The sequence below is a fragment of the Cryptomeria japonica genome, chromosome 3 (assembly GCF_030272615.1).
Source record: "Cryptomeria japonica chromosome 3, Sugi_1.0, whole genome shotgun sequence".
NCBI lineage: Eukaryota > Viridiplantae > Streptophyta > Pinopsida > Cupressales > Cupressaceae > Cryptomeria > Cryptomeria japonica.
In genome coordinates this window covers 557,493,483-557,505,958 of record NC_081407.1, presented here as the reverse complement: position 1 = coordinate 557,505,958, position 12,476 = coordinate 557,493,483, and positions in this window count along the sequence as shown.

Below are 12,476 nucleotides of genomic sequence, written 5' to 3'. Positions count from 1 at the left end.
TTGAATCAAAGTGCTGCTCGCACATTAATTCAAAGAGGGGCAAATGTAATACCCTAAAATTGGTCATCTAAACCATGGGCCCCTAATCTCCACAACATCACCAAGGTCCTAACCAAGGCAATTAATTTAATCTTGAGCACATTATTAATTCTTTAATTATCAAAAATCACATGGCAAATCAACTACTCAACATTAATTAAATATTTATTTAATTAATTGAATAATTTCCAAGAATATCATTTTGATCAATTATCCCATTTTAATTTATTAAATATCCTTGCATATTTAATTGATTAATAAATTTTCCATTCAATCATGCAAAAAGGATTAATTTATTATAAAAGATGAATTAATTTATTACAAAGAGTTGAATTGAAACAAAACAAAAATCAAAAAAAGAATTGAATTAAGAGAGAAATCAAACTTGAGATATTATTTCTTTTTCTAAATTTAGAACTTGAAATCAGAAAAGCAATTTAATTGAAGTATGGAATTATTCTCTAAATTGGAACTCAAAGCTTTTCAAAATAGAAAAAGAAGTTCAGTTGCATTGAAAAAAGCTTTTTCTTGAATGAATCAAATATGTGCATGGAATTATCTATTTTTATCAGATGTGCATGGAATTAATTTTTTATTATTTTCCAATGTAACTTGGACTTGTAATTTGAATGCATTTCAATTAAATTATAATTGGAATCTATCTCAAGGTTAACTCAACCTGATTTCTCAATTATTTTCAATTAATCCTAAATTGAGCTTTTTATGATTCTCTATAAATTCAGTCTTCAGCTCTCATTCCATTTCACCCCAAATATTTTTGAGAACACACTTGGAGATTATTATCACACTAATTTTGCTCTGGAGTCATTGAAATCATTGTTCTTTTTTAGATTACTTGCATCCATTTTACATTCATTATTTCTTGCACCCATTGTTGCTTGAATTGGTTATTATTGCTTGAATTATTCATCCATCTTGCATCCATATAGTTTAATATCATATAGATTAAATCCTTCGTCTTGGTGTAGTCTAGTCACTGGTATTGCTTATAAAAATCTGAGAGCAATCTTATACTCTCATCTTTTAGAAGGCAATTAGTCACTTTGCTATGGTTTATTTCTTATTGATTATTGATTACTAACCATGCATATAATGACTTAATTAAAGTGTTGTGCTTGCAGCTACAGGTTCACTTTTTCACACACACAATTGTAAGCGGTATATGAGAGCGAATAACTATATATGCATTATGATGTAATTATTTTATGAGTGAATAAGAGAAGAGTAGAGAAAAGAAAGTTTTATGGAAGAGGTATCTGACAGAGCTTAAACTGGTACTGAATCCAGCATTACAGATGCTATTTTGAGCAGTACATTATCATTGAATTTAACCATCCAATTGTAGTAAGTGGGACTCCATTTTTCTATTGAGCAGTGAGCTCTGGGTTGTTGGCCTTCCTACATGTGCAGGCCCCTATTGTATAAGTAATATTCATTCATATTGGCCAGTGAGTAAATATTGTGGGTCACAAATCCCACCAAGGTTTTTCCCCTACCAGGTTTCCTCGCCAATAAAAATATCTGTGTTATGGTGTGCATTGATGGTTATACTTTTGTTTTTCTTTACTGCATTATTATTTGCTTACCAGTATATTAATTTGGGTTATAAAGTTGCAAACAAGTTTAAATCTTTTGTTAATCGATTAGACATTGATTCACCCCCCCTCTTAGTGTCTTTGGGACTGATCAAGTATCTAACAAGATGTGCTAATAAAAAAAGGAGTATAAGTGGTGATACATTTTTATTGGGAGAGAAATTGGTCTCTTGGTTAAGAAAAAAGTAGGATTCAATGTTATTATCTACTCTAGAGGCAAAATATATTGTAGCAACATCTTGTTGCACTCAAGTTATGTTGATGAAGAAAACTCTCAAAGAAATCAAGATGATCTACGATGAGGAAAATCGTATTATGTGTGACAATACAAGTACAATTAACATTTCAAAGAATCTAATAATGCATTCAAGGACTAAACACAATTCTATTCAATATCATTTCTTAAGAGAGAAGGTTGTAGAAAATAAATTCAAATTGGAATATGCTCCTACAAAGGATCTGATTGCAGACATCTTTACCAAGGCACTGGCAAAAGATACATTTGATTATCATTGGCCGAAGTCAAGGGTCATTACCTCTCTATCTTCAAACTAGATACATATAAGTGGTGCATATTTCCAAGGGGAGAATCAAAGTTTATCTCTTGTCTCCTGGATTGATGTAGTGGCTGCTCTTAGGGGGAGCAGTGAAGGTTATGGTTTCCTAGTTGCAAGGAGTGATGTAGTTATCAAAGTCATACCCAAAAGGGGGAGAGAGATATAGTCCTTGATGTCAGAGGGGGAGATACATACAATAAGAAGATATATATATAGTTAGAAAGAGTTTATTGTTAGTTGGTGGTACATGTGTTGTCGTCAATGAAAAAGAGGGAAATTGTTGGACAATTGAGTTGTGTTGCTTGTGTTGTCATTGATGTCAATATATTTGGTGTTCCCATTGATGTCAACAAGTTTGGTGTTGTGAATTCTTGAAACTGAGAAGAAGGTTAAGGAGATGGAAGGAAATAAAGATGTGAATGGGCTGGAAATTGCTATGAATAATCTGGGCAATAGAGTCGACAGGATGGAACTTACTATGAAGAAGATAGCCAAATAGAACTTTCATATTCTCAAAGCCTCTATGGACAATATGAACATTCTAATTAAGATATTTGATAACATCAAAGATAAAGAGGGTGACAAGGACCAGTTGGATAAAAAGGGTCATGAGAAGAGGACTAGAGCCAACACCAGGAATTAGGGCGACATCAAGGGATGAGAGATGGATGATTTAAAGACCTCTGCGAACAACATGAAGTAGATGGTGGTTCACACTGAAGACATTATGAATAATATCTAGTTGTCTCGGTCTCTGTCTTTGTCTTTGTGTTGTCCTTTTGCTTTCTTTTTTTTCTCTTTTTGCGGATCTTTATGTTATGTGTTTTGAGATCCCTTTTTGGTTCAGGTGGGATCAGTTTATGTTGATGGGGTGATCAAGCACAGTTCTTTTAAGCTCTAATGCTCTCTCTTTTTCCTGATATGTAAAAGGTTTGGGTTCCTTTCAAAAACCTGTTTTTACTTAATCAAAAAAAGTTTGGTCTTGTTATTAATGTGATTGTGTGTTAGTAAAGAGGACGTTGCTGTAAGAAGAGAGATAGATATAGTTGGAAAGACTTTATTGTTAGTTGGTGGTACATGTGTTGTCATCAATGACAAAGGGGGAAATTGTTGAACAATTGAGTTGTGTTGCTTGTGTTATCATCGATGTCAACATATTTGGTGTTGCCATTGATATCAACAAGTTTGGTGTTCTTATTGATGTGGTTGTGTGTGTTAGTAAAGAGGAAGTTGTAGTTGTTTAGTTGTGTGGATATTGTAGATGGTATAGAAATGAATGTTCAAATGGTTTTTATGTTGTCTAGTGATTATATTAAGTTAGTAAGAGGTGCTTATAGAAGGCTACAATGAGTATTTAATATCTATATGGAAGAATGATACACATTCCTCTGATTCTTGATGATGATGGATTGTGGTTTTAGATATAATGTCTATATTATGTGGATGTTCCACTATCATGTTTTTAAGTCCTTAGTTGCTTAGATGATGTAGTTGGTTGTGTCAGTTTGCTGATAGTGAGGTTATCTATTAGGACATGTTCTCAAATTGCTTTGTTATGGTGATTCAAGTATTACAGCTTTGTGGAGATCTTCATATGGTTCATGCAATATTCCAGTTTAGATCTATAATGTTTCTTTGATCGACAAGTGAAGTTATGTTATTTTGTGTTCAATGTTGTTAGTTGTGTTGGTCTTTGGCTAACTTAGGTAGTTTATCTTATTTGGATCATACTTTTTGGTTTAGATATGCATTGGAGGTTGAGTTATAATGTTGATATTTATCTCATTATGGCATGTGTAGATCTGCATTAAGTATTTTGTATTGGGTGATGTTTTTGGGTTGGTTGCTTAATGTGTTTCATTATTTTTCTATACATTATGTTTGATACTGACTTCTAAAGGAAGATGTTCTAGAATGTATCATTCATTGGAACTATGTTAGGAAGATATATTATGATGTATTTGGGTCCCCTTTATCTCTTGAAGTGGACCACATTAATTAGTTTTTGTTTGGGTGGCTGACTATATGTAATTCATATCTACTTTGTCTATGGCCGACCTAGTTGAGGGTTTCAATGTATAACATTGTATAAATGAAAGTATGAATATGATATTTGGTGTGTGGATTGTTGTGAATTGTATGTAAATGATATGGAAGCAATAGAAGTGCAAATTTTAGTTTGTGATGAGCTTTGATGATCATATCTTTGGTACGACAATGTGTTAAGACAGTGAATGAAGTCAAATATATTTTCCATGATATTTTTCTCTTGACATAGTGGTTCAAAGATATTTTCTAATTAAATGATGAATCAATAAGGATCCAGACAACTAATAAGAGGGGGAGGGTGAATCAATAGATAGAAAACTGACTTAACTTTCAACAAACTCAAAAACAATCTCAGAACTAACCGGTTCAAACACTGAACTACAAACTGCAATAGCACTGTCAAGTTAACCGGTTTACTAGCATAACAAAATAATAGTGTAATAACTGTTAGGATTCCCACTGATACTGAGAGGGGGGGGTGAATCAGTATCTAACCCGTTTAATGATTTTCTTAACTTAAAACATGTAAAGCATATCAATACTGTATACCGGTAAACAAAAAGTAATGCAATAAACAGAGATAACAACAACCACATGAAAAACACACCATAACACAGTAGTTTAGCGAGGAAACCCAGTGTGGGAAAAACCTCGGTGGGATTTATGACCCACAATATTCACTTACTGCTACAATAGGGGCCTACACATGTAGGAAGGCCAAGTGCCTAGAGCTCATTGCTCAATTACAAAATGGGAAGTCTCACTGACTTACAAAATGGATTATATAAATCCAATGTCTTGTACTACTTCAAAATAGAATCTACTATGCCAGATCCAGTACCGGTTTATAGCTCTGCTTCATACATAAACCCTTAACCTATAATTCGCATAATAGGTCTACCTTATTTCACCTATATATTTTCTTCCAGCTATTATTAAATGTTCTATAATGATCTCTTATATATATGAGTCATTTTACAACTTGCCAAGTTGGCTTACAATGATTTTACAATAATTAACAAAATATATTGCAAACAAAATTCCTGTCGGCTTTTGTGCCGGTATGCTTCCTTTCACTGTCGGTGCCGGTGGTCTATGTGCCAGTGTAGAGTCTGTCTTTGCTGGTGCCAGTAAATTGTCTTGCCAGTGTCATAGGACTGTAAGGTTTCCATCAATGACAAAACCTTCAATCACCTACAATATCTCATTGGAGTGTGCATTTGCCAACAATCTCCCCCTTTGGCATTGATGGCAACACTCATGAGAAAAATCTAAAACTATCATCCAAAAAGAATCTGCCGGAATTGTCTTACCAAAAATTGTGTACCAAAAGAATGTGTACTCCCCCTAAGCTAATGAGTCATTTTATGATTATTTTTCTCTTCCACTACTACCCCTTTGGCATCAATGACAAAGGTTGTCAAAGTGTTAATTGAGTGTGGTTTCCAATTTCACCCTAGTAACCGATTGGTTACAATCTGAAAAAGATCTGCCAAAACTAGATTCAGGCTTTCAATAAACTTTTTGTTGTCTTTTATTGCGGCCTCTGTCCTCTGAACTGTACCAATGAGGTGTTGCATTTGCTCTGCCATTGTTTTCTGTCCTTGAATCAAAGCATCAGATATTTCTTTTCTTAAGGAGGCGAGGTAGTCCAAATTTGGACTAAGTCTCTATTTTAGATCTTTAGCCTTTCCTTTTATTCTCTCCTTTTCTCTTTCCAACTTTAGGAGTTCTTCCTCAAAACCTGTTATTTTCTTCTCAAAAACTGATAATGAATCAGATGAATTAATGAAATTGTCAGCTAGTTGATTTATTTCCTCCTGTATCTTGTTGATCTTATTGTCTATATCAACTGTCAAAAAGTTAGTTTTACATGTATCCTTGTACAAAGTTTTAAATTCCTTCAATGTACTACACGGTTCCGATAGAAGTGTGTCAAATTGCCTTGTACACTTCTTTATTTCTTCCTCAAAGAATTTGTGTTTTTCTTTTTCTAATCTCTCCTTGAATGCTTCCTCTTTTATTTGTTCAACTATCACAGTGTTGTCAGTAATATACTTAGACAAAGTGTCAAGTTGACTCAAAGAATCTTTATTATCTACATTACATTTAGGTGCTATCATTTTCAAAATTGGAATGGTATCATCTATTGCCTTGTATGCTTGTGAGCTACAATCTCTTATCTTCTTTATGGAATCCAAAAGAACTTCTATTACATTAGTTGATTTTAATTTTGCATTTGATAAACCAACAATCTGTATCCCACTGGTGGGAGCGATTTCCTTGCTTGTGGTGACCTCTGGTAGGTCTGTTTGTGTTTCCATTTCTTTAAGCAAAGGTTTGGATTGCTCAGCTGATGTCGGTGGCACTATCTCTATGTGAACCTGTTGCTATGATGGAGCCTGTTGCTCTGTGTTATCATCTGCCAATTTACCTTCTGTACCATTTGTTACCGGTGGCTCACTAGCCATATCTATTTTCCCAATTGTATTCTTATCTACCACAATATTGACTTTTTGTGTGTCAATGTCAACTATATATAACACCTCAGAATTGGGATTTGTGTCCTCTTATGGTTTGTCCATACTCTCACTAACCGGCTGATTTTTAGTGGTAACTATTGATGGAGTATCTAGAGGAAGTGGGGATAGATTATCTTTTATTTTTATGCTAGGTGGTCCACCAACCTTGCCTTTTCCCTTATCCTTATCCTTCTGATATACCTTGATGGGTTTAGGGTTTCTATATTCTTCCCACTTTTCCTTCTCTACAAGGAATATGTCCCATGCATTAGCAGTTTCCTTTGCAACCTCATTCACTCTACCAATCATAAGTGCTACATGTCGGTGTGCAGTTGAAAATACTGTCCGGTTAGCCTCAAAGATCAGGTCATCTATCTCATTTGGTGAGTTAACAGGATATACAACAAGTAGTTTTTCAATTTTTATTCTCTTATCAAGCTCTATAATAGCTTGCCTTCTAGCTTCAAGTCTTTTAAACAGTTCTATGGTAATTCATCTACAACTTGCATTAAAAATTTCTTGTAAATGTCCAAGTGTAGAATTACACTATTTTCAACTTTCTCCTTGTCATCAACTGATAATGAATCATATAATTTATTGATGTTTTTCAGCTTTCCATCCTCTGTAATTTCATTTAGAAGTTTGTCAATTGGAGCAATTGTTTGTTGAGTCTTCTTCTTGGGTGTTAACTTCTATTTTGGAGTTACTTTTCTAGTCGGGGGCCTTACTACCTATTGTTTCTATTTGGTTTTTCTAGGAGAAGGTGTAGATACCGGTGAAGGTTCCCTTTTTCTCACAACTCTTTTAAATGCAGCTGGTATATCACTTTCTGAAGAAGTTGCAACCGATGAAAGGTGAGTTTCCAGTTGAAGTGTTTCTAACTCATCTTCAGTAATACCAGTTTGTTTAAGTACATCTTCTTTGATAGCTTTAGCTTGTCTAGATCCTCTTCTAACTATTTCTTCCACCTTCTTTACCCTTTTCTTTGATTGGATTTGATTTTCAATAGTCTTAGCATTGCCAAATACCTCTTCTTTAGGTTCCTTGGGTGCTTCCAAGAGGGCTTTTGCATATGTTTCAATTATGTGGTCATCAATTTCATAACCCATTTTAGTAACCCAAATGGTTCTTGGGATAACTGCCTCCATCCAAATTTCATCATTCTTAATAACAAAGCATATTTCATCCTTATACTTATTTACAATTGCTTGTGATAATTTAACTTTGGTATTCATCTAGGCCTTCAATGCCTGAAAGACTCATTTATATTCTTTTCTCTGTTTTCACCCATGTTATTTAGTAAATCAGATAATTGTTTGCCTACTAGTTTATCAAAACCAAGATTTTTATTACCAATACCGGGCACTTGTTTTGTTATGTGTAGCATTAAATAGACAAGTAGGTTTCCAAATCTAAATGTCCCCTTTTTGTCTTTCTTTATCTTTCCAAGATTGCCAATAAGTTCATCTTTCAACCATTCACACACATCTATTTTTGCATTATCTTTAATCATATCATGGGAACTTTTTATGCATAGGCTAGAGGCTGAATTTAATTTGTTTGCATGTGTGGTTTTGTAGCCTAAAATCATGCTAATAAATCTAACATTGATGTCAGTTACATAATTTACTCTTAAAGATCTCTTATCAGATGTTGCACCTATTAGGTTAATCACGAGGTCATTTGAGACCTTTGTTTTATCGGGCCTGTTATCGGTGGAAGGTAACCCTGTCATAGCTTTTACTACCTCTTTTATAATTTTGTTAACTAAGTCCAACCAGAAGAATTCACCATGAACCCTACTTAGAACTATCCTTATAACATCTTTAGGGAAATCCAAAATACTGAGAATTTCAGTGAAACCTAGGGTTTCCACTATCTTGTGTTAAGCTTTAACATTACCGGTTTCATCACATATTACTGATTTATACATGTTCTTGATTTCCTCATCACCTAATTCTTCTATGTGACAATGAATGTACATTTTAGGGTCTTCAACAAAAAATACTCCTTTGGGGATTTGAAAAAATGCACCAACATTATCATCTTTCTTGACAATCTCGGGAAGTAACTGGAATACGGGTCTAGGGCATTTAATCACTTTGACTACAGTAGGGTTTGCTATGAATTCAGGAATAGATGAAGAAGCCATGGATATAAATACCTTTATCTACCTTAGGAATGATTGCTTCCTGAATTGCTTCACTTCTTTGCTAGGAATGCCTTCGCTCAGGAATTTTTGCACTCTTCGAATGTTTGAATGCTCGGTGAAATGAAAAATGGAGCCAAAACATTGATTTATAATGTTATTTTTGCCAACCACCACATTTAATGCTTGCCGGTTAAGTAATCACTTAACTTATCTATCAGATTAGAAGTAATTTCAACTTCTTACCATCAACCGAGGGAATTATAGCATGTTTCACATTTAATTGCCAAACCCTCAAATGAATTATCTTCAATTAGATGAAGAGTCTCCTGTTGGTGGAGTGTTACTCTATTCTGCCGATGGAGGAGTGTTCCTATCACCATTTAGATCTGATTTCCTGATCCATTGTTTTGAGAATTTCTGCTTTACTTCTTCAAATTTTTCTTTACCTTTCAAACTAGGACCTTTGTTATTTACCGGTGAGGACTTGCTTCTACAAAATTTAGCAATATGTCCAATCTTTTTATAGGTATAACAAGTCACATTATTTTTTTGAATAGCTTTCCCATATCCTATGCTGGTTTGTGTTCTGCATTGATTAGATAGATGTCCAAATCTTCCACAAACATAACATCTTACATTCATTCTGCAATTTTCTAAATTATGACCAACTTTGTTGCATTTGGAACATTGACCAGTGGGTGTATTTGTGCTTTGATAATTTCTAGATCTTTATTGATTTTCTTTATGACCATACTTGTTACAGTTAAAGCATTTGCCATTAAATTTATAAGCAGTAGGTTGTCTTATCGGTTTTCCATAATCCTATGTGTTTGCAGTACCAGAGCTTTCACTAGCTTCAAAGCCAAGGCCATTAGTGTTACCATTAGGTTTCTAATTCTTCAACAAGTCACCAAGTTCTTCTAAGCTTTTCTTGAATTTTTCTTTGTGCTAATTTGCAGTATCCAGTTCTCTTTCCAAGATACCTTTCTATCTCATGAGTTCATTTGAGTTATTCTATGCATACATCAGATCTGTCTTCAACATATCATTTTCATAACTAAGTCTTGTGTTCTCATTTGCAGCATCACTTAGTCTTCTAGTCAAATCTTCTTCATTCTTCTTTCTATCTTCAATTTCTTTACAAAACCTCGTAGTCATATCCTACATCTCATTCTTTGTTGTCATGTTTTCTTATCTCAGCTTATTCATCATATCACTAAGAGTTTCCTTTTCATCATTCTCATTTTGCATCTTTTCACAAAGTTCTCCTCTTGTTTCTTGCAATGGTAAGATTTTCTTGAAGTGCTTGAATGATATCCTATGCAACTTTTAGATCATCTTCAAGTTTGATATTTTTCAACTTTTTTGCATCATAGTCTAAGAGAGCTCCTTCTAATTGCTTCATCAAGTTTTCCATCTCTATCGGTGTCAAGATCTTCCTCAAGCTATTAGGCTTTTGAAAATAGAGGACCAAGCTCTGATACCAATTGTTAGGATTCCCACTGATACTGAGAGGGGGGGGGGGTGAATTAGTATCTAACCGGTTTAATGATTTTCTTAACTTAAAACATGTAAAGCATATCAATACTGTATACCGGTAAACATAAAGTAATGCAATAAATAGAGATAACAACAACCACATGAAAAAAACACCATAACACAGTAGTTTAATGAGGAAACCTGGTGTGGGAAAAACCTCAGTGGGATTTGTGACCCACAATATTCACTTACTGGCCAATAAGAGAATGTTACTGCTACAATAGGGGCCTGCACATGCAGGAAGGCCAAGTGCCTAGAGCTCACTGCTCAATTACAAAATGGGAAGTCTCACTGACTTACAAAATGGATTATATAAATCCAATGTCTTGTACTGCTTCAAAATAGCATCTACTATGTTAGATCTAGTACTGGTTTATAGCTCTGCTTCATACATAAACCCTTAACCTATAATTCACATAATAGGTCTGCCTTATTTCACCTATATATTTTCTTCTATCTATTATTAAATGTTCTATAATGATCTCTTATATATATGAGTCATTTTACAACTTGCCAAGTTGGCTTACAATGATTTTACAATAATTAACAAAATATATTGCAAACAAAATTCATGTCGGCTTCTATGCTGGTATGCTTCCTTTCACTGCTGGTGCTGGTGGTCTATGTGCCGGTGTAGAGTCTATCTTTGTTGGTGCCAGTAAATTGTCTTGCCAGTGTCATATGATTGTAAGGTTTCCATAAATGACAAAACCTTCAATCACCTACAATATCTCATTGGAGTGTGCATTTGCCAACAATAACTCTCAACTCTCAAACCATTTAACCAGAACATTAAAATACTTTACTAACAATAGTAGAAACACATTTTAGATTACTATCGGTCATCTTAACATAACTAAGTGGATTTAACATGTAAGAAAATTAACCATATCAAAACATAACCACAAAAACCATTCACCACTTCACACAATGATTTTTGATGTGGAAACCCAAATGGGAAAAAACCACAATGGGGATGAATACCCACAAGTATTCTATACTCTTCTGAATTTTGCCCTGTTAGGAGTCAAGTCTGTTAAAGATTTACAAAATGTCCTATTAGGAATAGATCTGGTTAAGGACCACCTGGTTAAGGGATTGACTATAATGCCCTGTTAGAAGTAATACCCTATTAGGAGTAACCTCGATAGAGGATTTGAAATCCAAACTAATGGATCACCTGATTAGAGGATTTAGATAGCACTAAGCTTGTTAAAGCTTACCCAGTTAATGGATTTAACTATTGTAATTGTTAGAGAACAACAAGGGTTTTCTGATCTGGTAAATAGCGCTACTTTGCTTGATCAGATCCTTTTCATGCTCCTATCTACCTTCACACATATTACGGATACTCCTTATGGTTCGACAATCAATCACACTGAAACTTAACCAAAATTTCCAACACTACTAGAAAACAAATCATCGACCTTATAAGCAAAACAATAGGTTGGTAACACATCACAAACCTATGATCTCATAGAGATTATAAACAAATCGGTTCAAGTATGACCATTAGATTACATAGCAATCATCAACACATTGTTCAAGACAACCTTGATCACTGCTCATCGATTCCTATAACTCGTAACATAGTTTCCTCTTCATGCAATGTACTCACTCATTCCCAAGATACAACCATTATTTCTACGCACCAAAAACCACTTAAAACTCATCACATATAACATGCATACATGGCATAATCATTATCGATCACCATTTGATCATAAATCAATATAACCAATTCACCAAGCTCTATCGGTTAGGGTTTGGCATATCAATAGGTAGGGGTACTGGTTGATCTCACTTCTTCTAGAGTAATATAAATTTCCTTCACTTTCTCAACTATAGATTGCATAACAACATCATCATCGGTTACAATTGACATCAATGACAAAACAATAGTACATCAAATGCCAACAATCTCCCCCTTTGGCATTGATGGTAATACAAATATCAATACCCTTGATTGTGATGATTGAGAGTAATGCACATACACAGGTAT